The sequence below is a fragment of the Hemicordylus capensis genome, chromosome 3, assembly GCF_027244095.1.
Source record: "Hemicordylus capensis ecotype Gifberg chromosome 3, rHemCap1.1.pri, whole genome shotgun sequence".
Lineage (NCBI taxonomy): Eukaryota > Metazoa > Chordata > Lepidosauria > Squamata > Cordylidae > Hemicordylus > Hemicordylus capensis.
In genome coordinates, this window is record NC_069659.1 from 241,527,225 (window position 1) to 241,555,026 (window position 27,802).

General features: G+C 40.3%; 1 protein-coding gene and 2 long non-coding RNA genes across 5 annotated transcripts in view; 1 reads left to right on the forward strand and 2 right to left on the reverse strand.

Annotated features, from left to right (window-relative positions):
* LOC128349244 (uncharacterized) overlaps positions 1–15,242 on the forward strand; it is a 67,577-nt gene extending 52,335 nt beyond the window's left edge. Inside the window, exons 4-6 of one of the 2 annotated variants that reach the window (XR_008318656.1) lie at positions 4,597–4,735; positions 11,636–13,280; positions 13,746–15,242. This is a non-coding gene — a long non-coding RNA (uncharacterized LOC128349244). Of the gene's footprint in view, positions 1–4,596; positions 4,736–11,635 lie in introns of both variants that reach the window. The other variant, XR_008318654.1, reaches the window with a different exon arrangement.
* PRKG1 (protein kinase cGMP-dependent 1) overlaps positions 1–27,802 on the reverse strand; it is a 1,007,212-nt gene that overhangs the window by 841,491 nt on the left and 137,919 nt on the right. The gene's annotated exons all lie outside the window — the stretch shown is intronic.
* LOC128349248 (uncharacterized) overlaps positions 11,375–27,802 on the reverse strand; it is a 40,390-nt gene continuing 23,962 nt past the window's right edge. The window contains exon 2 of the long non-coding RNA XR_008318660.1: positions 11,375–11,885. This is a non-coding gene — a long non-coding RNA (uncharacterized LOC128349248). The remainder of the gene's footprint in view (positions 11,886–27,802) is intronic.

Here is a 27,802-nt window from a genome sequence, read left to right on the forward strand (position 1 = left end):
TCATTCTACTAAAGGAAATCACCATTTGAACTGCTGAGAGGATGCAAAGCTACCACCAAACTTATGGAATGGCAACAACTGATAGGGCTTTCCATGCCATATCCTAATATGGATGTAGAGTTTCGTGATTAAGTAAGGGAGAAGCAACAAAAATATAAAATGTATTTGGGTCAGAAACAGGATGCAGAACAGAGAACATTTCAGGTGGGTGACTTTGTTCAAGTATAGCTGCCTTATAAGTGAGAAAGGAAAGTTCCCAATATTCTGGATCAAAACAAATAATCAAAATCCAAGGAGATGCTGTCATATTGGATGATGGGAAGAAATGGAACAGTTTGAGCATGCATACCATGAGACAAGCAGGAAGAGAGTCTGCTCTTAAGAGAGGAACTGAAGAGGAATTTGATCTTGTCTCCAGTTTTAATCTCAGGGATGGGACTGATGAAAGTGACAGACTATTCTCAGTACCAAAAGAAAAATCACAAAATGACTCCTGCGCCAGAGAACCCAAGACTTAGGAGAAGGCTGCATGACAGGAGACCACCTAAAATATTTCAGGACTTTGTCACTAGATTTTAAATCTATCCAATTTTGATTGTTATAAAGAGTAAGGGTGTGTTGTATACTATCTAGTTATCGTTTGTGTTTTGTTGTTTGGACATTTCTCCCAAAGGGGATCCTGAAGAGGGTGTGCCAGAGTAAGAAAGAAAAAGGGAGAGAAAAGAGAAGGAGGAAAATGGAGGTGTTTGAGTTAAACCAGCATAAAATTTATTCGTGTTTATAAGTGAAGCAGTTCTAAAACACAGATCAAGAGAGTGATCTTAAACTGGCTACATAAACAATAGTCATTGGACGGATCATTAAACTGGGAACCGCAAAACTTAGTAGAGTTTAGAATTCACTTCAAGGGTGCAGATATCAAAGAAGGGAAGAGAAAGGGTAAATAAAATGCCCTGGGATTGTCTACTTATGTAAACAAAGTATTACTGATTCAGGAACTGAATTTTCAGTCTCTAAATCAACCATAGTTACCTCGTACTGTAAGCCATTCTTCGCAATCACATTTTTAAAAGGTATATTTCAACATACTCTCCCATAATCTCAAAACAATTAACATATGATATAAAGTATTGCTTGTATCTGAAACATTGTCTCCTTCCTTGTAGTAACACGAAGGTAGCATTGAAGTGCAACCATGAAGACAAAAATTCTGATGAAGCCTATACAGATAACTTTATCAGTTACATTGAGTCAAAGAAGGATTAGAGACATACAGGAAACTGCATTTATTTCTGAACCACTAGCAGCAAAGTCTAATCTCCACAGCATGTTCTCTCCAATTCATTGATTGTGGGAATAAATTAATTCTTGTTTGAATAAATCTAAGAAGCCTCTATTTTCATTTTGTTAAGTCAAACTCCCAAAAAATTTAAAATAGAAAAGGGTTTTGAAAGATCTAATCACTGTGGTGTGAAATGAAGATAATGGACTCCGCTTATTCTATATAACCTTTTTTTAAATGCTTGGCAAAAAAAGGCAGATTATTTAAATAAAACAAAATGAAAACTCCCAGATCATTCTGCTTAATCTGATAGGGAATTAGAATTCTAGCTTCTGGGAGTTGCTGTTTACATATAAAATTTACATTTTATCATGAGAGGATTGAATTCATTTAAAATATATATCACAGTGGCAAGCCTGAGATTTAGCCTAGAGACTTAGGACTTTTCATCAGAGAAATGCATTACTATTAGTCTGGAGATTTGTCTCGGAGTCTCTGGGTTTCAGTTCTGGGTTAAACCGATAATTCTTGGAATTATTAAACTATGGCCATGATCTAAAGCTGCAATAGACAACATCTTCAGAGTCAGAGTGAAGACAGATAAAACAGGAAGAGTGTTCAAAGTGCATCCCATGGATTCAGGATGAGCCTGGGTTTGCAGATGAAATGGGCAGCAGACAAGCAGTCCAGCAAATTTTTAAAAAATCCTGGCTCATCCTTCTCTCTGGCTTTTCTCCCAGAATTTTCAGTGTGCTGTTTGCCTTTTTTAAATCCTTAAAATTCCAGGTGAATATTCTTTACCTTAATAATTTTACAAAAGGGAATTAAAGTACACAACTGCTTGGGGGATTTGCGGGAAGTTTCTCAGTGACATCACCAGGGCCCAGCCCAGTACCACCATGCACAGTCAGTTTCCGTGGCAAACGTATTGTGGACTCTCGCTTTGCCCTATGAGAGGAAAGATATGCCACCTCCTTCCTTAGGAACAGGGAGGTGCTAGTACCACCTTTACCTATCTCCCAACTACTGGTTCTCAATCCTGGCTTCTCAGCCACCATCAGGCTTGTCCTTGGGCTTCCTCAGCCTCTGTTACTTCGCCCGCTCTCATAATCAGACAGCAGCCTAAACAGATTGTTAATTATATTTTGAGGTCTTGCAAAGGGTTGGGTCCCTGCTCTGCTGTGTCCTATCCTCCTGTGAGACACGTCCTCGGCTCCTCCTCCGTTCCTCCCCAAATTGCCCTGGGGCAGATGTTCTTGTTGGCTCCCCAGTCTGCCCTCTGACTTTGGAGGCACTGCTGCACCTCTGGCCATGAGTGGTGCTGCTGCTGCTGTCTTATGCATTCCCTCCCCCTCCCCACCATGGATTGGGGATGTCAGGGAATGCCTGCCAATAAGTAGTGGGGTCACAGAGGCTCTACACTTAGAGCTACCTTTTCAGCGCTTGAGCCTGAGGACTAAAATGGAATTTTATTTCCATGTAGCCAGTGTGCTTCCAGGTTGATCTCATCACTTTATGTTGAGATGTTGTCTTCTCCCTGAGATGTTGGTATTTTCCTGTCAAAGCCCTGCCTGCCCTATGGTCAGTATTGAACCAGCTGCATTGTGTAAGAATCATTCTAGTTCCATTTCTAAGTTCTTCTTCTCTTTTTAATCTCAAAGGGCTAGTAGCCTTAAAATACAGATGAGCAGCAAAAGCCATGTCATGGCAGCAACAGTGGGGAGAGAAAGATGGTGGAGCATCAGCATCATGAGTGAGCAGAACTGGAGACAGGAAAGTCAGCATTAAACATATTACAAAATAGCTACTTACTATATGGTTTACACTTTCTTCCAAAGGTAAAGACATGAGTTTTCAAAACACTCAGATAAAATAAAATAAAATAAAATAAAATAAAATAAAAATTTAGAATGTTTATACCCTGCCCCTCCAGTACACTACTGCTTGGGGAGGCTCACAACATTAATAAAATAGATACAATGTAAAATAAGACAAATATAAGACAAATTGAGTTCAACTAGTTAAAAGACCAGGCTAAAACCACAATTAAGATTACATTTTTTTAAAACTTTCAAATTAAAAGTTATTTTAAAAGCTAAAAACTGAGAACTATAAAAACTAAAGAACCTACTGGATATAAGCAGCAGATGAAACATTTTTAAAGCATCTTTTAAAAGATGTGTTTTTAATTTAAAAAAAAAAAACACTGAGGGAGGAAGCATGGCAAAACTTTTTGGGGATGGTGTTGCTGGGGGGCCGCAACTGAAAAGGCCCGGTCTCTAGTCCCCACCAACCAGTTCTCTGTTAGTGGCAGAGCCATGAACAGGACTTCAGATGATGAGCTTAGAGCCCTGGCAGGTTCATATGGAGGAATATGGTCTGAGAGGTACCCTGGCCCCAAGCCATGTAGAGCTTTAAAGGTCAAGACCAGAACCTAGAATCTAGCCTGGAAGCTGACAGGTAACCAATGAAGCTGATGCAGGATGGATGCAACACTCATGAAGTGACTTACACGCAGCATTCTGGACCAGCTGAAGCCTCCAAACCATCTTCAAGGGCAGCCCCACATATAGCAGATTGCAGTAGTCCAATCTGGATGTTACCAAAGCATGAGTGACTGAAGTCAGGTCCAACTTCTCCAAGTAAGGTCACAGCTAGCGTAACAGCCGTAGATAGTATAAGGCACTTCTGCACAGGGGAGCCACCTGTGCCTCCAAGGACAGCATCAGGTCCAGAAACACCCACAAGCTGAAGACTTTGTCTTTCAGAGGGAGCATTACCTCATCCACAACCAGATTTACCACACTGCTCAGATTATCAGTTTTACCAACCCAGAGCACTTCTGTCTTATCTAGATTAAGTGTCAGCTTGTATGCCTCCATCCAGTCCAGAACAGTCTCCATTCCCTAGTTCAGAGCATCCACTGCCTCCTTGGTGTGTACTAATTTAAAAGATATGTAGAGGTGGGTGGGTATCATCAGCATATTGATGGCAATGCCCAAACCCACAGATGACCTCTCCAGAGGTTTCATATAGATGTTCAAAAGCATAGGGGACAGAATAGATCCCTGTGGCACCCCAAAGGCTAAAAGTAGAGCAGGCATCCCCCAGCACCACTTTCTCAGTACGATGCTCCAGATAGGAACAGAGGCACTTTCAAATATTATACTTGGAGAACAGCTGTGAAAGTTCTTCTAAAAAATATTTATTCTACATGAGTGAGTGCAATACCTACAATAATGTGAGTCTGGACATGCAAGTGGTATTTGTGATGCTCTAGTGATATCATTCCATTTTCTTCCTTGTTTCTTCAGTAATCGACACTGCTTGGGCTTAGTGCAACTTGATATAATGCAATGCTGACATGCTGAATTTCCAAAGGCCTCAGACTGTGAAATACTTCAGACTTAGACATAGAATTTGAAAGCTCTGAACTGACATCATAAAGGGCAGGTAAGAAAACTCACAGACTATTTAAATGTAACTGTAAATAAGTGCAAGTTCAACACATCAGTTACCTACAAAACTTATAACTGGCCCTATCCACCCCCAGCACAGTACTTCCAGCGACTATTGCTGGTGTCTATCTTATGTTTCTTTTTAGATTGTGAGCCCTTCGGGGACAGGGTTCCATCTTATTTGTTTGTTATTTCTCCGTGTAAACTGCCCTGAGCCATTTTGGAAGGGTGGTATAGAACCAGGATGTTCTATGTTGCTCTGACCCAGGATGCAATCACTCAACATAAACTCAGGCTAGGGGGCTCACACTGGGCATGAATGAATGAATATGCACATTAGGGGAGCAGGCCCATGCACTAACTACCCCACTCTCTACCATGCATTTGAAGTAAAATGTGAGATTGACCAAACCCATAAACATCCATGCTATACATACCAAATTTATTTCCACATTCCTTCCACCACTTTTTTCTCCACCACTCCTTTTTATTATATATAAAGCACACAATGTCATATATCCCATGACCACTGATGCTCCACCACATTACCAGGTATATAGTTTTCCAAATCAGCCCTAAGAATGTAATTCTATGTGCATTTATTTTTTATGCCGCTTTCCCTAAAAGCTCAAAGTGGTATACAAAAGATAAACATATGATAAAAACACATTTAAAATAATCATTAAGCTAAGAAGATAAACATCATTCTTTAAAAAAAAAAAAAAACAAGAAACACCAACCAGCAGGAAAGTTACACAACAGATGAAACCAGTCAGGGAACTCATGTCAGAAAAGAAAAGTTTAAGTTGGTGGCAAAAGGTAGGCTGAGAGAGGGGGGATCTGATAGATTGTCTTAGCTTTGGAGCCACTGCAAAAAAGGCCCTGTCCCGGGTCACTGCCAGACATGTTTCTGAAAGCAGTGAGATCCTAAAAAATGTCCCAAATTACTATCTCAAAGATTAGGCAGGTTCATAAGGAAAGCAGGCAGTCCTTAAGATAATCAAGCACTAAGCAGTTACAGGCTTTAAAAGTAATCACCAGCACTCTGGTTTGGTAATAATTCCCATTGAGCTCAGCAGGACTTACTTCTGAGTACATATAAGCCATTGTGCTGCAAGTCTTATAATCATCTAACAGTTTTGACTGATGGATAAATTTCATCTTGAGGTGCTTTCTTATACAATACAAAAGACCCACTGTTTGCACACACTGACACTGCTAATGGCTGTTTCACATAAGCAACCAGCAAACAAATCTTTGATGGACATCCTTGGATATACAGTCATCTGGAAAAAAGTCAGCATGGACAGGGCTGTAGACATGAGTAGCCAGCTGTAGCCAGTAGCAATTCTCATTATTATGGTGGCTGTAAAAACTACCTGCCACCATTTCAGAGACTGTTGCCAGCTGCTGGCTGGCTATGTTTGTGAATTTTTTCCTCCATGCAATCCCATATCCAAGACTGCTTAGGAAGGGATTGCACAGAGGAAAATAGCACAAAGCAACCCTGCATGTGAGAACTGACAGATTGGCATCAGTTTCTTCATTATATTTCTTTATGCTGTGCGGCTATTAAAATCAGAGAGGACTTTTGCAAAAAGAATTATCAGCTATGTAGCACCAATACACTATGCACTATAAACACAAAGATTACAGTTCCTACTAAGATGGATTGTGATCTCATGCCAACTGCAAACCATAATTATGAGTAAAAGTATCAGGTAGGAAAGTGTCAAACTGGCACTTATTGCTGCATGCCTACCCTTTCCACTAGCACTACAATACAAACAGAAATCTCAGTGCTTCAGCAGCATTCATTAAAGTTCTAAGCATAAATTGTACACAGGTTTGTTTTAAGAGGAAGGTTTCTTTTCATCATCCTGAAAGTGGAGCCATGCAAGTCTTAAGTATTAAAATTATTTCAATTTGCATGCTAGTGGTCATGTTTTTAATACTATCTTCAAACTATAGAATGCCATAGACCCGCGACACTATCGGTTGTTTTGTCTGGCCACTCTTCTTGGGTAAAATTGTGGCTCTATTAAGGGGGGGAGCTCTAGTAGCTAATAATTGTTTTCATTAATACTGTTGCTTAATTTTGATGTGATAATGCACTGAAACTGACCTTTGCCCCCTCACACCAAGTCATGGTTGGTCCTGGCCCACTGGGGCATTTGTGTTGTGCTCCCCTGCCCTACAATATGAATGTTCTCAATCAGAGCTAAGAAAGATATCATTGATAACTTCGGGGAGAATGTATTAATTTTCACAACTATATTCCCCCATTTCCTTCAATGAGTCCAGGGAGGCTTACATAGAATGATCTCATTTTATTGTCACAGTGTCGCCACTCACCCTTGCTAGTCATGAGCACAGTACTTTTGCTTGATTAGCTTGTTGAAGAAAAAGGCTGGTGGGGAGTTGTTATTTGTTAGGAGGACTGGTGAGTGAAGCGAGCTAGCCGTGCCTGTGTGTGTGTGTATGCCCATCCAAGCCCTCATTCAGCTTGAGAGGCACATCCCTCCATCCATCTCTGGAACACAGTGTGGGCTTTTTGCTGCTCATCCTTTTGAGGGCCAATAGGAATTTTTTTACTCTCCTTGAATTGGTTGGCCCACCTTGCACTGTTCCCCTTAGTTAGGCTCCCTACTCACAACTGACAGGTATACTGTGCGCCTGTGGACTGTTCCCCTTAGTTAGGCTCCCTACTCACAACTGACAGGTATACTGTGCGCCCGTGGACACTTAGCTGAATGGTGAGCACCCAAAGCACTTGTCTGGCATGATGAGTTTTCATCATTCCCTAGAGGCTTCACAGTTCATAGCTGAATCTTCTCCACTTGGGATGGGCACTGCCAACCTTAAAGACTGGATGGATTGGTGTGGGGGGCAGGAGGCGATATCTTAACCTTATCAGGTTGGCTAACAGAAGCCTCAATCAGCCTCAGGGTTGTGATGGTGCTCTGACCCAGGATGCAATCACTCAACATAAACTCAGGCTAGGGGGCTCACACTGGGCATTTTGTTTAAGAAGAAATCCCACACTGGCCTCATTCACATGAACTGGAGTTGCAAGGGCCAGAGGTTTCCTTACTGCTACATCTGAACAAGTGCAACTCTGGTCCCGTCCCTTCCACAATCTGAGGTTTTGCTCTGGAGACTACAGTTTGAATACTCGGTTTGTAGTGAATTTCACTGCCCAAAATGGGTTCAACAGAGCCTCTGTTGCATCCAAATGAAGCACTGGAGGATCCATTCAGCTGGACTGGAGTTGAGAGAGAAAGCTCTTCCCACTCTCCCTATGCAACTGGCTATGCAGGTTGTCCTTCAAGCGAGAAGGAAGCCAGCACAACCAGTTCCCCCTCCTTTCTGCAGTCTTGCTGACTACAGAGAGGACACAACTGCAAAGAGGTTGCTCTTTCTTTCATCCATTGGACCCGCGGTTCCGTGTGGCATGCGAATGCGGCCATTGTTGTGGGGTGGAGCGCCTATCCCCTTGCTATATTAGTAGGCTGTGAAATTTCCATAAAGTTGTGTCCCTTTTCTTCAAATGTGTGCCTCATGTCTTCATTGGTGTGGGGGTAATAACACTGTGAGGTAGGTTAGGCTGTCTTGCCTCAAGCACCCAGTGAGCTTTATGGCTCGAGCAGCTTTAGGAACTTGGTTTCCTTGCACTGAGACCCAGTACTCTGCCACTATGCCGAGAGCAGTGGAAAGGTCCCTTCCTGGCCCTTTCCAAAAAAGCTATATTTTTCAGTGGTAGATTGGTGCTGTCTTTCAAGTCATTCACCTAGTGCCCCAAGGCAAACGATACCTAGAAAGGCTAGTTGCTCGCCTGGTCTAATGCTATGTTTACATTCTTCAGGAACTCTGAAGTGTCGTCTTTTCTTTGTATTATTTGCCTGCACATTATCATGCACACTGCAGGACTAATAAGACACAATTATAAAAATGAGAGCACTGTCTTATGTTCAAAACATTAAACAGATTTTGCAATAAAGTCTACTGTATTCATGCATTCAGAGTTTTGGGTAGCAGCCTTACATGTCTGGCAAACAGCTGTTTACAAAACAGCTGGCTATCATTTTCAATTAGCAAAGAGGACGATTCACAACCCACTGCACTGATGTGGCATTTGTCTCTCTAAAGATGTTAATGTGATTCATTATGGGCCCACATTTTGGGTTTCTCTTATAAAGCTGGTTTAGATGGCAGTGTGTTGGCAGAAAAAAATAACATCCTTTTCACCTTCTGAAAACAGTTCAGCTAGAGCCATCTTCAGCACTTCCCTCGCAGTGTCAGTTAATATGAGCACCTGTCCTTCTGTGCCTGACTGTCAATTACTACCCTCTTGCTGTAGCATTCAGATGCCAAGGAAAAACCTATTCAGTCAAAATTACTTGTCATTGTTTGGATTTTGGAATGGCAGTTTGCAGAAATTGGTTAACAGAATAGCAGGATGACAAATATGCAGTTACTTTCTACAACACAAGAAGCCAAATTAAGATTCAAATAGAGTAACTTGTGAAACAACTACACCTACTCTGTGGCTATTGCAACAGGATAATGGAGGATTTTTCCTAAATTTCAGGTTTCAGTGTGTGTCATGCAGCTACTTAGTCAATAGCTGTTGCAACAAAAAGCATAACTACTATGGTTTTCAAGAAAAAGTACTGAAAATGTGTCATACAACTGCAATCCCAGCCAGAGACTTAAACAAGCCCACTACTGACTGATATGATTATGACATCATTGTTCAGTTTCTCAGACTGTTGCTTATCCATTCACAGCCACTGAACCAGGTTCTCTCTCTCTCATCTTTATTTATTTTTATTTATTAAGTTTCTATGCCACATTTCATTAAAATAATCCCAAAGCAATTTATGCACATTTAAAATACAAAGTACAAATATTAAATGTAAAAACCCCAGCTAACTTGGCAAAGAGGCACCTTTGAACGTGGTGATTCTCTTTATTTAGCAGAGGGAGAGTAACTGGCCCTATCCACCCCCAGCACAGTACCTCCAGTGACTGTTGCTGGTGTCTGTCTGATGTTTCTTTTAGATTGTGAGCCCTTTGGGGACAGGGAGCCATCTTATTTATTTATTATTTCTCTGTGTAAACTGCCCTGAGCCATTTTTGGAAGGGCGGTATAGGAATCAAACGAATTAATATAATATAATATAATATAATATAATATAATATAATATAATATAATATAATATATCTATTTAGACGTTTAAAAACCTATATATAACAGTAACACACGAAACACAAAACAGCAACATATAAAAGCCTGGGTGAAAAGCCATGTTTTTACTAGAGAGAGATATGCAAATCGATTTGAGCTTGAAGTTATTTGAGCTCGAAACAGCCACTTTGAGTGCCTCGAGCCCAAAAGAGACTGCCCCCAAAATAAAGGGCCTGTTTTGAGCTCAAAACAAAACTACCCCACCTCAAGCTCTAATCACCATATTTCAAGCGTCACCCTGCCACCCCCAGCTATAAATAATGCAGCTTTATTTATAGCTGCATTATTACCTGGTAGCGCCCAAATCCTGTCAGGTCTTAAAAATGAGGAGGTTACTGTTTGGCAGTTTCTTTTACTTCTGTTACTTATGTACAGTTCTGCTGGACTCTTCTTGTCTCTCCCTTGCCTTTCTGAATCAATTTTCTGTATTTTTGAAGGTCATGAAACCTTGCCTTGACACATCAGGACTTTGAAGGATGAGAAGACGGTAGTCCTTATCTGGGGGGAAGATGGGGAAGCCTTGAGAAACTCTTTCTCTTCTTATCTCTACTAAACCTGAGAATCTGAGAGGGTGGTAGAGCGAATATGGAAGCAAAAAGAAAGCATCTTGTTAGTGGGTGTGAGGGATTGCTAGATTTGAATGAAAGGAGATGTCAAGGAAGGCATGCAGCCAGATGCTTCATAATCTCCCTTGTTGCAGAGGGAATCGCCATTGGGCTATGGAGCAGAGAGGGGCAGTCTTGTATTGTGGTGAGAGGCAAGTGGTAGGTGAATTCTCGCTCCTTCCATTTGTTGGCTCAATTCCAGGCTCAACTGAACCATGATGTCAAAACCTTTTGTAAACTGACTTTAGTGTATAAATAAAAACACCAGCCATGAAAACTTAAAATGTTTTCTGCATAAGGACAGTATTTTCCATCTGCACTGTTGCTAGACAAAGTTTAACATACATTTTCTTTTCAAAAGAAAGGCATAGTAGTTCCTGTGTAGTTATGGTGAACTGTAAAAACTGCATTGCACCATTATAAGCACTGGCCATTGTATCAGCCATAAAATTCAATGCATCCTTCCAATACACCTGAAATGGGCATGGTGAACAGTCCACTAACTGTCCAAATTTCATGCAGATCCTGAGAAATTGCCATGATGCATTGGTGTCAAAATGGCTCTTAAGAAACTGATAGTAAGTAGCATTTTGGAGAAGCACAGTTCCTTACAGAAATGCATTACATAGCAATTTATCAAATGGTTCTCTAGGAAATGACTGGGAAAGCTGCACCTGTGAATTTGTGCCCAGACACATCCCTTCCCATCCCAATGTCGAGCTGAAAGATCAAGACAAAGTACAGCCTAATTTTAAAAAAATAAAATAAAATAACCCAAAATTGTACAAAGTCTTTACTGCTTACATGACATGGAAGTTAAGATGTGCAGCTTAACTTGCAATTTCCACATTTTTTAAAAACGCAAGTGAACATTGTAAGCTAAAGGTCATTTGATATTTTAATAACAGTTACAAAGACAATTCTTAGTCCTCTACCTATTAAGTATGTAATGGTTGCAATTTTGGGACTGATAATGAAATCTCACTGTTAGCAAATATCCTAATTTTTGCACATTATTTTGCACTTCCACCTATCTCAGGCAATGCAACATTCCTGGGCAGCTTTATGGGGTCGGTTTCCTTTGGATGTGAGAAAACTAGAGATTCATCTTCCGAGTCCCAAACATATGAAGAGGGAGTAGCAAGTAGCACAGTTTCCTTCTCCAGGGTCCAGAGCAGTGGTCCCAACTGAGCAAGAATGGAAAGAATAAGATATGGCGGAAGTAGTAACTTCGGTGACCGTACAATTTCTTGGGCATTTAAGTTGTAGAACAATGCCTATGAGCTGTCCTGAAAAGATAAGTAGATAAGTATCATCTCAGCCTTGACCTAATCTGTGTAGGTTACTTGACACAGTAAATAAACCACACAGTAAATAATAAACCACACAATAAACCACACAGATTTCCACTAGCCCATCTGACCACAGGCACCTGTGTTAACCATATGCTGTCTAACAATGTAAAGATTCTATTGAGTCACCTGGAGACACTTTTTACCCACACCACAGAGTTCCATTTTACATGCTTGCACTATTTTACCAATCTGTTTTCCCTTTGCTATACTGTAAAATGACTCCTTGGTCCATGTCAAAAACTATTAAAATGGCCTCTGAAAGCATAGAAATCAAAGCTTTGACCTAGAATGATTTAACAGCAGATGGTGACTTTTGTTTACATCTTGTGAAGCTGAACAGTTTTGAAACAAAGAGAATTTAACTAGTTGAATTAACATGTTATTGACAGAAATTGTTCATTATCAGAAACAAAGGCAGCTCCCAAAGGGGATAAACCAACTTTACCTTCCCCCCAGCAGAATAAAATATTGTCTTATCATGAACATGTTCACAGAGAAAACTAATTTAAGGACTACTTGACTGTAGCCTCCAAAATAATAAAGTTATTTCCATTCTGGGAGTGCACAAATGCACCACCCTTCTTTTCTAGAACAGTATTAGACATAACATTCAATGGCAAACCTATGAAAGAGCATACAATGAAAGAGTTTTTTTAAAGGACCAGAAGACAGGTTACTTGAATTTTACAAAATGAAATTGAACTAAAGTTTAGGGTCATTGCTACACCACAACACTTTTATAGTAGCTTAACTTTTATGGTTCCTCCATAAGAATTCTGGGAATCACAGTTCAAATTTTTGATTAAACCTGCTTAATTATGTATTGGAACTAAGCCTTCAGGCAACTTGACCATTTGAGACACAGGTGAGGGAAATGCAAAAACCAGCATTAAGTGTCTCTTGTGAAAACAGCCTAATATTTAACCATTCTATGCACCTGAGGACTCCCAGTACGTGCAAAAATGTGAAAAACTGCCCCATTCCTAATTCGTTGCCCTTCATATCCAGATCATTTTGAATTATCATTCAATAGCAAAATCATGAATGTCACCCATAACACTCAATCCCATTATCACAGGAGATAGTAATTATAAATAGACAATACATATACTGATGAAATCTACAAATGATCAATGTTGTAAGTGATCTGTATGAAGAATTCACTAACCATTAGCTTAAACTCAGAGTCAAATATGCTGTTGTTTGCAGGACTGAACCACTTCAGTTTTCCTGAGGAATCATCTCTTAGAAAACACCGCCACATAAAAATCGGACCCCATTATCATAGAGAAAAGAACTGAAAATCGGCCCTTGCTTTTCCATACCAAGGTCTGGGGTCCAGAAATGTACTTGGTAACAAAACCAGATTATGACACAGATGACAGACCATATAATAAAAGTTGGAGTGCATCTGGTCACACTCAGGAAATTATATAGAGCATCCAAAGCGAAATTGAAATTGTGAAATTTCAGCAAACCTTTTACCATGACATAGTTAAAATGTAGTAGGAGTGTGAACAGATAAATTTGACATTTCTGCAGTATCCACATAATTAAAAGAAAGTGTGGGATTGACTTGACCAGATCATGAACCATTTGTGATCTAGTCAATTTAACTCCTAAGTGAAACCCTTTTTCCTTTTTAAACTGTGTTATTTACATATATATAAAATACATACTTATGTACCTATACTTACATTGAAATTGAATTTTGAAATGTCAAACTTTAAAAACTTTTCAAAATGGGAGCTGAACATTGGTGAATGGAATTGTGCTATGCTTTGTGGTCAACAGATTTTAACTCCAGCCTGTACACATGTCTATTGCAGCAGTGCTGGTCCAGCTTCCGGGAGCCGATCTCAGCTCTTCCCTGGTACTGCTTAAATGGGTTATGAAAACCTACAACTCTGCTTTGACCAGAGGCTGCAGCGGGACATAAACACACAAACATGTGTCACATGGACAACAGCAACATTCAAGTTCATTAAGCATGCTCACTCTGCTTCTGATGAGGTAGCCTTTTGCCTATGACAGCTCATGCCGCAATACATCTTTTTAAGATACTACAAGCTTCTCTCATGTTTTCTGCCAAAGACTAACAAGTCTACTTTTCTAGAAGATCATGGACAATTCTGATTTTGTAAGTTCATGTGTATAATTCGTAATTGCTTTCATTACATTAAAGCAGAACTGTTAACAGACAAATCTCAATGCTGTGCAAGTTAAGAAGTTCCTAAACCACATATATAACCTTGCATTCTATTTAACAGTAAAATTATGTTATACACTACTCTAGAATGTTGAAATAAGTGCCAGAAATCTCAATTGGTACTGAATGCAGCAGCCAGATTGGTCTCTGGCACAACACGAAGGGACCACATAACATTGGTTGTAAAAGAATTGCACTGGCTGCCAATATGTTTCTAGGAGAAATACAAAGTGCTGGCTATTACCCATAAAGCCCTTAACAGCTTGGGTCCAGAGTATTTAAGAGAGTGTCTCCTTTGTCATTAACCCGTCCACCTGTTACGATCTTCTGGAGATGTCCAGTTATGGTTGCCACTGGCTCATTTGGTAGCGACCTGGGACCAGGCTTTCTCTATGGCTGCCCCAGGGCTTAGGAATATTCTCCTTGCTGAAATAAGAGCATCTCCTTCTTTGTTTGTTTCCAGGAAGACCCTCAAGACTCACCTGTTCTCACAGGCTTTTAATTAGAATTAATTTTAATAATTTGTTTTAATAATTGTTTTATGCTACTGTTTTTCTTGTGTATCGGTTTTATGCTACTGTTTTTATTGTTTCATGTATTTTAATGTGTTGATTTTAAAATATTGTTTTAAATTTTGTACACCGCCTTGATTGATTGATTGATTAAGTGCCATCAAGTCGGTGTTGTCTCTTAGCAACCACATAGATTCTCTCCAGGATGATCTGCTTGGCCTTTAAGGTCTCTCAGTGGTGCATTCACTGAGTCCATCCACCTTGCTGCTGGTTGTCCTCTACTTCTCTTTCCTTCAACTTTTCCCAGCATTGTGGACTTCTCAAGGGAGCTGGGTTTTCGCATAATGTGTCTGAAGTATGATAGTTTGAGCCTGTTCATTTTTGCCTTGAGTGACAATTCTGGATTGATTTGTTCTATGATCCATTTGTTTGTTTTCCTGGCTGTCCATGGTATCCTCAAAAGTCTTCTCCAGAACCAAAGTTCAAAAGCGTCAATGTTTTTTCTAACTTGCTTCTCCAAAGTCTTGCTTCTAGAGATGTACATATCAAGTGGTATAAAAATTATGATAAATAAATAAATGTATTGACATATATAGCAGAAGTCGATATTGTTGCATTCATCCACAACTGCCACATTTTTTATTTATTTAGCTTGGATAAAATCTCTCCTACCCTAGTGGCCTGTGTCATCTGGGAGACCAGGAGGTCTTCCGACCCAGCAGCTGCAGTCCAGATAGTTCAGATACTGCACATGACCAAAACATGAGGTAGAAGAGACTTTTTCTGTCATACCTCACTTTTTGCCTGGGTAGCATATCTGGACTATCTGAAAACGGCCACCAGAAGCAGCAGGCATATAGCCCCAACTACAGTGCGACCAGGGAAAGGAGCCCTGCTGCACTGGAGCAGGCTGCCTCTCTGCTGCCTGCATGGTGCATTGTGGGGTGCAGGAGAACTTGGTCCTCTTGACCCCACTTCAGGCGACCACCGTGATGCTGGTTGTGTGGGCATGCAAGCATGTGGGGGAAGGTAGATAGGCTCCTGCCTTCGCCCCAGTCCTCTCCAACCCCAGCGGAATTGGTCATATGAATGACCTTAATGTATCTTACTTGAGTCCCAATAGCACTTATAAGGTGTTTCATGCAAGTTTGGGACACAACCCACCACAGAATTCTCCTGAATAAGTCATTGAAATGAATGAAAGAAGCCTTCCCTGGACCTCTTAGCAATGAATAGTTACAGGCCAATCTTCAATCTCCCTTGGTTAGGCAAGGTGATGGAGAGGGTGGTGGCCGACCAGCTCCAGGCAGTCTTCGAGGAAACTGATTATCTAGACCCATTTCAAACTGGCTTTAGAGCTGGCTATGGGGTTGGGACAGCCTTGGTCGGCCTGATGGATGATATTTACTGGGGAATCAACAGAAGGAGTGTGACTCTGCTGGTTCTTCTGTACCTCTTGGCGGCATTCGATACCATCGGCCATGGTATCCTTCTGGATCTCCTGGGGCAGTTGGAGATAGGGGGCACTGCTCTGCAGTGGTTCCGCTCCTATCTCTTGGGTAGATTCCAGATGGTGGAGCTTGGTGATAGTTGCTCCTCAAAACGGGAACTGTAATATGGAGTCCCCCAGGGCTCCATTCTGTCACCAATGCTTTTTAATATCTACATGAAACCGCTGGGTGAGGTCATCAGGAGATTTGGTGCTGGATGTTATCAGTATGCTGATGACACCCAAATCTACTTCTCCTTTCCATCTTCAGGAAATGGCACTCATGAGCCCCTGGTGGCGCAGTGGTAAAACTGCCGCCCTGTAACCAGAAGGTTACAAGTTCAATCCTGACCAGGGGCTCAAGGTTGACTCAGCCTTTCATCCTTCCGAGGTCGGTAAAATGAGTACCCAGAATGTTGGGGGCAATATGCTAAACCATTGTAAACCGCTTAGAGAGCTTCGGCTATAGAGCGGTATATAAATGTAAGTGCTATTGCTATTGCTATTGCTATTCTCTAAATGCCTGCCTACAGGCAGTAATGGGCTGGATGAGGGATAACAAATTGAAGCTAAATCCAAGCAAGACGGAGGTTCTCATTGTGGGTGCTCAGTATCTTAGATCATCCTGTGCTGGATAGGGTTACACTCCCCCAGAAGGAGCAGGTGTGCAGCTTGGGAGTATTCCTGGACCCAGGCCTCACCCTGGTATCTCAGGTGGAGGCCATGGCCAGGAGTGCTTTCTATCAGCTTTGGCTGATTTGACAGCTGCACCAATTCCTTGAAGAAGATGACCTCAAAACAGTGGTGCATCAGCTGGTAGCCTCCCGGTTTGACTTATGCAATGTGCGCTATGTGGGGCTGTCTTTGTACGTATTCCGGAAACTTCAGTTAGTTCAGAATGTGGCAGCCAGATTGGTCTCTGGAGCAACATGGCGAGACCATACTATGCCTGTTTTGAAACAGTTACACTGGCTGCCAATATGTTTTCTGGCAAAATACAAAGTGCTGGTTGTTACCTTTAAAGCCCTGAATGGCTTGGGTCCGAGTTATCTTAGAGAGCTCATTTTTCTACATGATACCCACCGCATGTTAAGGTCATCTGAGGAGGTCCATCTCCAGTACTACTGGTTCATCTGGTGGTGACTCAGAGGCGTGCCTTTTCTGTAGCTGCTCCTGGGCTGTGGAATGCACTCCCGGCAGTAATCCGCAATTCAAGATCATTACTGTCCTTCAGGAGAGCCCTTAAAACCTATCTGTTTGGCCTGGCCTTCAAGGGTCTTAAATGACTGAAAATTTGTTTTAAATGGTTGCCCGGTTTTCCAGGGTTTTTTAGCTGTTGAATTGTTGAATTGGTTTTATTCTGTTTTTATAGTTTTGATTTTAAATGTTAACTGGTTTCAATTGTTTTTACTGCCCTGAGCCACTTTGGAAGGGTTTATTATTATAATAAAAACTTTGGAAGGGTGGTATATAAATCGAATAATAAATAAGTAGACAGACAGATAGACAGATACATACATACATGCCACCAAGTCTTCCCTTCATCACTGTCTACCTAACCCAAATCTGTCTCTGACAAATTTTAACACACAGGGCCAGTTCAGACGTACTGTCGCACAAAACTATAGTTAAATCTGGGTTCCCTGTGACATCCCTGAACCTTGAGAACACATGCTTCACCCTGCCCTTCAATTTGGGGATTTGGGGGGCATTTAAGCTTTGGAAGAATTCTACTTCTGATTGCATATTTGTTTTTGTGGGTTTTTTTAATTGGATTATGATATCCAAACTGACTGTAGTGCTTAAATGCATTCACACTGAATACTGAATGTTAGTGGTTTTGCTTCCACCACTTGGAGGAATCTGTGCAATGTATATTTTCCAAAGGCTTGCTCATTAAAAAATCCTTCCCAGTCCAAACACCTGTCCTATATTGTATGCTGAAGGCCAAACACTGCTTTTGTACCAGTGGTGTGTCAGCATTGTTTTACAATAGGCTAACATATGTATCTTGGGCTCTTTTACTCTGAATTTAATATATCAAACCTGTGCACAAGAGGGCCAAGCTCCATATCTCCACTGGGAGTTTCTCACTTCAGGAATCTCCCAGCTGCCAACTGTGCATCTCCTGTTATCTCCTATCAGCAGCTGTTCTCAAGGAGCCTGAAGGTGAGAAACATCCAAATATAGGCAAGATTGTGAAGTGGCTAGTTACAGAAGGAAAGGAGGAGCGAAAGCAAAAAGGAGAGCAAAAATTGGTGGTTGAAAAAGAAATAATCAAAATGAAAGCTATAGCTCCCTAAGCTCTTGCTGCCATGAATTGTGTATATTTATAAAGATGATCTCACTGCCCCCATACCAGTCTGTATAACATAAACACAACGCAGCACAAACACTTTATGAATACACTTGGCTAAAATTTTTGACAGTGATATATGCTTCAAATAGTGACAGATAGGTGTAGTTCATAAACTTTATTTTGTGCATGGCCAGCAATTTACAGAAAGTAAATGGAAAATAAATTGCAGGTAAATCCACACTCTTGCAGGTGGGTCTCCTCAGCATATGGAACTCTGTAGAGGTGGTAAAACTAACAGGAAATCAATACCAGAAGAAAATGTCTTCAGAGTTGCTAACACTTGGCCAGATCAATTGACTTTCTGTCTCCCTGCTACAGATTGCATGGACATAGTAGAAAGTGAGACTGGGTAGAAGTACAAAGCCTGACAATCTTCATTATTTGTCTGCTCAGAAATCTTGGCACATTTTTGGCAGTGTCATGGTAGGTAGTCATTTTAAAGAGGATGTGCAAATTTAGCATCTTCGCTAAACAAACACACACACACAAAGCTTACACAGCTAGATAATTTGCTGATATGTTTTCAGCTAGGCTGCCCCCCCCCCGCCTAACTTACGGCCTAATTCCCCCCCGCCTAACTTCCTCCCCGTAACTTACTAAATCCACATAAGGTATCTGGACCTCAAAAGTCAACAGCCAGGCAGCCCTGCATGAGGGAGAGATCAGTTTTTGTGGATTATTTATTAATTTAATTATTTATTCATTACATTTTTATATCCCGCTCTTCCTCCAAGGAGCCCAGAGCGGTGTACTACATACTTAAGTATCTCCTCACAACAACCCTGTGAAGTAGGTTAGGCTGAGAGAGAAGTGACTGGCCCAATCACCCAGCAAGTATCATGGCTGAATGGGGATTTGAACTCGGGTCTCCCCGGTCCTAGTCCAGCACTCTAACTACTACACCACGCTTCCATGTTTCTCTACTACTCTCTAACTGCAACCCCCACATAACATACAATATTGCCAAGTTCTGTGTGGCTGCCTGTAATATTTGTTAGGATATGACTGCCAGCAAAAGTTAATCAGGCCCAACATAGCTCATACAACATGTTCAGTCATAGGTTTTTATAGATTCTATCATTTTAAATAGATTTCATAGATAGATATATAGATTCTAGTTTTATGTCTTTTATATCACTACTCTTTAGCTCTATGGCTCACAGTCTCTAGGCATAGATCCTACTGCTTTTAATAGTTGTTAATTTCAAAGCTTTCATGTTTCCTTTTACCTTATGCTGGTCAAAGACAAAAATAAAAATATTGTAAATTGTAAATGAATTTTCTTCTCTCCAATGTATACTAGTCATTGGCCAAGTCCACCATGTATGCACATCATTTGCATTCACACATGTGCCCTTCCAAGAGATATCTGATGGTTTTCATCCCATTTTCTGAGAGTTAAGATACCATTTGTACAGCAGAGAATTTGATTTTCTTTCTTTATAAATTGAAGACCAAATTGTTGCAGTATTTCATCTCCGATGCCAGCAATTTGTTTCCATTGTTACTTTCCCCCTCTTATGGGCTGACATCCTGACAAATGCAGAATGCATGTTAGGAAGGTCTGTGGCGACAGTCCTCCTGTACTTGAACAGCTGCGTTAGGAGGCGAATACTTCCAAGCACTCTCCAAGTTCTCTATGAGAAATGAAAAGCATTGCTGACCCTCAGTATTAAGGGAGTTCAGCTAGGCAATTGTCTGTACTTTTACAAACAAACATAAGTGTGATACAATTTGTACACTGGAAACAGCTTCCAAAATCACATCATAGGGATTAATTTTGTATGAGAACTTAGTCATGTCAATATGTAAAAAAAAAAAAATTGATCATTTTCCCTTTTTTCATATACCACATTATCTTATTTTTAAATCAATTTACATGTTATATAAAAACAAAAAAGGATAAAGTAACCTTTGAACAACGAATGATTTCTGTATAAACATTAATAAAGGAATTATAGCCAAACAAAGGTAATCAGCTATTTTGATTTCCCCTCACCAAAGGATGTGAGGACTGCTTAGCAAAATGTGAATTCCAACTTTTTTGGGAAAGAACTTCAAAAACTAAATTCCAATATTGTACTTCAACTTCCCCAGTGAACCTACATATCTTACCACTCCCCCCACCGCCCACATTAACAGCCAAATCAGAGTGAGTAATGCTTCCTGACTTCACTATGACTAAATGAATATATTTGTGTCATTTCAGTCTCCCCGCCACAAAAAGTGCTGAAATAATGGTCACTTTGTGGGCAATGAAGCTTTTCATGAAATGTGTCCAAACACATACACACATATTAAATTCAGGAACAGCCATACAAATTAGATGATTTACTACTGCTTTTCTTTCTACATGTTCAGTGATGGCAGTGAAGATTATTTATTTCACAACTAAATGCCCAGCATTTACAGAAATAGGGCATAGGGACATAGGAAGCTGCCATATACCAAGTCAGACCACTGGTCTATCTAGCTCAGTACTGTCTACACAGACTGGCAGCAGCTTCTGCTCTTCCCAGAGCGGCTCTACCCCATGAGGGGAATATCTTACAGTGCTCACATGTGGTTTCCCATTCAAATGCAACCAGGGCAGACCCTGCTTAGCTAATGGGACAAGTCATGCTTGCTACCACAAGAGCAGCTCTCCTCTCCGAGACTAATCTGTATAATTCTACTAGATAGAATTTCTTCTTCTTGAGGATGTGAAAAATCAGGGCAAAGTTAATCATACAGTACTTAACTCATACTATTTCTATGAGTGATACAAGTATAGGTCTAACTTTCTCCCTTTTCAATCAGGAGCTGACATCCTGACTAAATTTACTCGAGGAAGTCCCATTGAATTAAAAGAACACATTAGGCACGCCTAATCGATCCTTTTAATTTCAGAAAGACTTCCTCAAGTAAATTTAGTCAGTATGTTAACCAATGGGACTTAAAATTATTTAACTTGTGCTGTTTGGGTTAACAATCATAAATATCCATAGTTTACCACAGTAACATGAGGCAGTTCTCACAAGCAGCCAAGCCCAGGCTTAGCTACCCATGGGAACCACTAGGAGCCAACCAACTCCCTACAGCAAACCCTGCTAAGAGGCCAGGCTCTTGAACGAGGGACCTTACCTACTGCAATGCTCTTACTTTGCCAGATGCAGAATCTTCTGAGCCATTAAGTTTTTTAAACACTGTATGTTGCAGACAGCATACACATAAATGAAAGCAATTACATCAAAGACAATTTCATTATTTTCTTCATTTTTCTAAAAGCTCAAGAATTCATATAGAAAATTTCACACATTTCTCTTCAATTTACACATTAAAAGGAGTAATGGGAAAGAGATTCAACCTTTCACTAACAAAGTTCATTTGAGAACATTATTTCTATCCAAAAATGATCACCCTTTGGTGGGATCTTATACAGTAGGTGCAAGTCAGTTGGACAAATAACACTGAAAATCAACACTTTGCAAGACTTGGGTTAGTAAGAATTTCTAGTTTATTTGCACTGGCACTGTCAGTGAATTAACCTCACATCTGGAGAACGTTGCCACATTTTTCTGCTGAGTCTTTCAATATTTACATCAGATGGTAGGAAGCCTTTTGAAATTAGGATGATGATTAAGAGCAAACACAGTTTAGGAGGCTGGAGCACACAGCATATGATAGAACCTGACTAGACTCATTCAGGTCTCAAATCCAAGCCTCCAAAATGTTTCCACAAAAGGGGTTCACATTTTAAAGATACTTTGTTTAAAACTTTCTACTCTGGCGACTGCCTTGGATGCTTACTTCCTTTCTGTTGCCATCATATTTACAGGTTTTCAGGCACGTACATTCATGGAGGTAAAAGTATTAGTCATATGTAAATACATATCTTTATCTACCGACTATTTATTTTAATTTTTTTAGAAAAAAACATGGGAGCTAGCAAACATTCCATAACTGCTAGAAAAGTTATACAGTATATCATTTTCCAGAGACTACTCTTGATGACTGCATGAGGGGTTCCCAACCAGTGCTGTGCTAAATGTTATTATTTATTTATTAATTCAATTTCTGTATTGCCCTTCCAAACCAGCTCAGGGCGGTTGCTGAACTACAACTCTCATTATCCCCAGCCGCAATGAATTGTAGCAGAGGGTGATGGGAGTTGTAGTTTAGCAACATCTGGAGTACCACCAGTTGGGGAACCCCTGGCATAAGTTGTAACTGTAATCTAAACACTTACTAGAAACACACTGTATATAAATCAAATGGGACCTGTTTGAAGTTATATTTTTATATTCATGAGCAACACTAGGCCAATCCATGTTCACCAGCCTATGTATTTAGTTACACTAAGACAAGCAGGGATACAGTACCTGTTTACCACCAACAAGAGGAACTGACCTAAATCTATATAAGTTTTCCTTATTATTTACATGAGGCATTCCAAACTACCACCTGTTTGTAACAAAAATCATAACTAAAACAATTAAAATGATAAAGACAGGTAATAAGAAAAGTAAAGTAATGATAGGTAGAACTGTTTATTTGTTGAGTGCCACCACAATATAAAAATAAGCTAACACATATCAACAATGGTGATATGCTGATCAGGGAATATATGGGCGGTTTTGAACCATCTGTGCCACTGTGGACATTTTAAACTATGACTTTAAAATAGACATTGCAGGACAGGGTTGGTGTGCTACTACTTAAAATTGTACAATAGGACTTGCACTTCTGCTATGAAGCAGAAATAATGTTTGTAGTGAAATAATTAGAAACAATGTACATAACACAATAGAAGTGCGATTGCTCAAATTTAAGTAGTAGCAGAACAGCCCTCCTCCGCAACACTGTGGGTGTTATTTTAGACACCTACAGTGGCGCAGGTGGTTCGGAACCATCCCCATTATCCTGTGCAGTATGTCAGCCGCTATGTTTCATATTTACATTAAAACCATCAACCAGATAAACTCTGACTAATTACTCAACATCATACTGACATGATAGACCATGTGCTTGTACCAGCAACTCTAGAATTATCTGCCACATACACAACACTGATTATCACCCATTAGACTTTCCCACCAATAAAACATTCAATCATCTTCACCTCTACCCATTTGATCAACTACACCAGCCAGCCCAGTTTGCCCTGTTTTCTTATGTAGAGAGCATGCAACTGGAAATCATCCAGCATTTCAGATTCCTTTGAGCCACAAGGGCATAGTCTTTCTTCACAAAGGACCCATTTATATATTTATCCTAAGGGACTTCAATATGCACTATCTGGAACCCTTGGAGAGCTAAAAATTGCCCACTTATCCATTTCTTTTGTAGGATAGGTGGTAGGTAGCACCCATCATGTCCTACAAACAACCCACTTTGGTATCCCTAGGAGCTACAATGGTGTCCTTGGGGAACAATGGGTGTTTAGAGTTTCCCCATTGTTCCCTATGGCCGGAACAAGCTACACTCACAGACTGCTAGAGGTGTGCACAAAACCAGTTTGCCTAGTTTGGTTCGAGTCCAAACTGGACTCAAACTGGACCGGGCATATTCAGTTTTGTGCATCCCTGAACATCCCCCGGTTTGGCTTAGGTTCGAGCTGATTCAGGTGTTCTGGCTGGTTTTTTTACACACAGAGACATACACATTTCTCCACAAAACCCAAACCACAACTCAAGGAAGACAAGGCAGGCACCCAAGTCCTGCCTCTGTCGATCTGAGATCCAGCAAAACCAGATAGTTAGAGCAGTAATAACACAGCATATTATACTAAGTGCTGAGAAAAGAAAACCACAAAATCAAAGCTTCCTCCCTCCTCCCCTCCTGATGGAGGCACAATATCAGGGCTCTCTCTGCCCCCCAGTCCCTTTGAAATTCCCTCCTTTTGTTTTCTCCCTTCCTCCTCCCAGCCAATGGGGGCATAGTGGCCCATGACAACTTTGCTTTGTATGATAACCAACCAACCAACCAAACCAAGAAGCAAGGAGATTGAAGCCAATCAGATGCCAGTGCCAGAAAACCAATCAGCAAGGGAAAAACAGGCCTCCCAAATGGTGCTCAAAATGTCAAAACATTTCGATTGAAATTGAGTTGTTTTGTTCCAAGCTCAAAACAGTTCCTTTTTAAGAGGATGTTTTGTATAATCAAGCTTGAAACAGTCCATTTCAAGTCAAAAGATTTCGAGTAGAAATATTTCGCTGTCAAAATGTTCTGCACATCCCTGGATGCAGGACTAGATAGGCCTTCGGCCTGATCCAGCAGGGCTGTTCTTATGTTCTTATCGTGGCCAACAGGTCCATCAAAGCAGATACAACCAGCGTTAACAGAAATTGACAGGAAGAGCCAATACATTAAGAATTTAATATATTATTATTATTATTATTATTATTATTATTATTTATTTCAAATTATTATTTCTTGTTTACACAGTCAGACAGGTGTTATTGACTGGTTTGTTTTATCCAGACATCGAGTCCTTCCCAAGGACCTGGGATGGCTGAATTTTATTGTCAATTGTTATAGATATTGTCGCAGAATATAGGCTGTTCCCAGTAAAGCTGCTTTTTGTAATTGGCTGATGGTGATTTCTGTGGCCCCTATGGTGTTGAGGTGCTCTTCAAGGTCTTTTGGAACTCCACCCAGGGCATTATTATTATTATTATTATTATCATTATCATTATTATTATTATCATTAATTCAATATAGTTCACATATATCAAGTAAACCAAACAATAGAAACAGGTTGGTGCTGTAATGTTTCTGGTTAATCCAGAAAAGATTCAGGCGAGCTCTTGAATGGCACTTTACTTACTATTTAGTCCAGTCCGATACTGGAGGCAGGGCAGACAAAAAACAAGCCGTAGGAGAACAGAAAGCAATCTGCCTTTGCCTTTTTATAAATAATACTTATATCATTAAACTAGTAGCATCCTTAATTATATTCCACTGCCTGGACCTTGTGTGCCACCACTCTTTCCTCTGGATTCTACAGGTGCCAGCCCCATCCACCTAGAAACAAATGCTCGCAACAACCCCTACACCACGAGTAAAATTACAATGTAGAGATTTGAATAGAGATAAGTGAAGCAGCAACTTGGTTTTTTAAAATAAAATTTAAAAAGAGGCACAATGGAGCCTTTACGTTCAGGGTTGAATATAGCATGGATGTGTTCATTGGCCTTTGCAGAAAACTTTCCAAAGGAGTAAGGTGGATGGTTCCCTAAAGCCCCCATCATCTCCCTGATGAAGTTCAGAGGAGAAAGAAGGCGCTACTCAGAATGGAATGCTTGGCTTCCTTCCTTCCCAGGACCCAAAAGTGCACCACACTAAGTGACACTCTCACACTCCATCCCCAGCAGGGGTGGGGGGAGGGGTGCGCAGAGGTGGTGGCAAATGAAGACCTTAAGTAACTCCTCAGGATTTTCAAATGCTGGTAGGCATTTGAGATCTTCATTTCCATTTTACAGTAATAAATCTGATTTATCTTGGAGAGCCTAAACATTCCCTCATGTAAATTAGCATCAACATGAGCCTTCCACTACAGATTTGTCTATAAATATATATTTCCCAAGTAGATCATTTATCGAGAAACTAATTGTATTTACTACTTGCATGAACAGTAACCCAGTTCTCTAGCTTACAGCATTTATTTAATAAACCTGAGATAAAACACATTCATAGTGCCATGCCAGTGGGCATTCTCCTGTAATCCAATTGTGTCAAGTACAAGGCATGCATAAGCATTCTCTGCCATGAATTCTTTACTGATTTAACTAAATGACCACATCTAGCACTCAGCCAAATGTTAAATTGATGCATGCATCGTTGATAGCATCCCTCCTGTTAGCAATTTATATTTAAAAAAGCCTGAATAATGACAGAAAGGTGGAAAGCAAAAAATATTAGTGGGGCCTAACATTTGAGCCTCTCTACACAAGACAAATATAAGCATGACTTTAGAGTGACTCATATATCTGATTTCAGTTCTGCAAGACATGGCATCTGTCTTCCAATTGGAGTAAAGCAGAGAAAAAGGAAATAGCAGCATTCATTTCAGCCTCTCTAAAAAGTTATCTCTTGGTATACTAATACTGATTACTGGCTCTTGACTTTCATCACACTATTTGATGGGCAGTATTAAGATCTACTGGACTTATGTTCAACAGGAATTCATTAACTCTCTAGCCTAGCAACAGACATAACAAGAGAAAGAATAACTAACATTTTTAGTCCCCTATGAACATGTCCATTTCATATATTTAACGACATATACTGAAAAATAAACAGCATACCTATCATACACAAGAATCTGCAGTAGTAGTTTCTTTAGATTAGAACATGTCTGTTTGATTAGGATCTGCTTCCTCTTGTCATTGTACTAGTTAACACCTCTCATATTTTTCCCCTCAAACTTAACAACTTGGAAACATCTATGGTAAATAAGCAGATACAGTTAATATAAACATCCCCCCATTGTTTTGTTTTGGGGTTTTTAGAATTGGTTAAAATATTTCACTTCCTTCTCTTTACAGGTATTTATGTCCATCTGGAACATCATCATCATCATTATTTTAGCACTTTCCCCATGTGCATGGAACCATAATTCTAACTTCACCTAGAACATCTTATTTATTTAACACTATCCACATCTACAGTGCCATGTGCATGGCACAGATGTGCCTTCAGAGAAAACAGGTTCTACTCCCAAAAGGGCTCACAATCTAATCCCAGAGATTTTCCTTTTTCATTTATATTTGATTTTCCATAATTCTGCATACCGGATTTATAAGAATTCCTCCACCCAGCTTCCCAACCTGGTTTATTTTCACTAAATCCAATTAATCAATTGGATTAAAAAGCTAAATAGTAAAAATACACAACCAACAAACTGTTTTGGTTTAAACCAATTACATTTTTGGGACCGGCAGCCCTATTTGGGGTGCTTTGTACTGCTATAGCCAAATGAACAGCTTACACATGGGAATGAATACAGAGCTATGGAGTTTCATGGCCCTAAAAGCTGCTTAAGACAAAATGTTTACAAATGGCATTTTGGAGGCTGTATGAGTGTCCCTTGTTGGCTTCCAGTTAATTGGGAAGTTCTGTTGGTCTGCTCTCTTGCTGCTCCGGTGCAGCAAGAGGACCAATTGGGAGGGGGTTTCTTTTATTCCCTTCAAAAGGAAAGTGGTGGTGATGCAGGAGTAACTTTCGGATGCCACCCATGTAGGAAGAGGTCCTAGCAGCTTGCCCTAGAAGCTTGCCCTCCTAGCAGACAATCCATGAGTT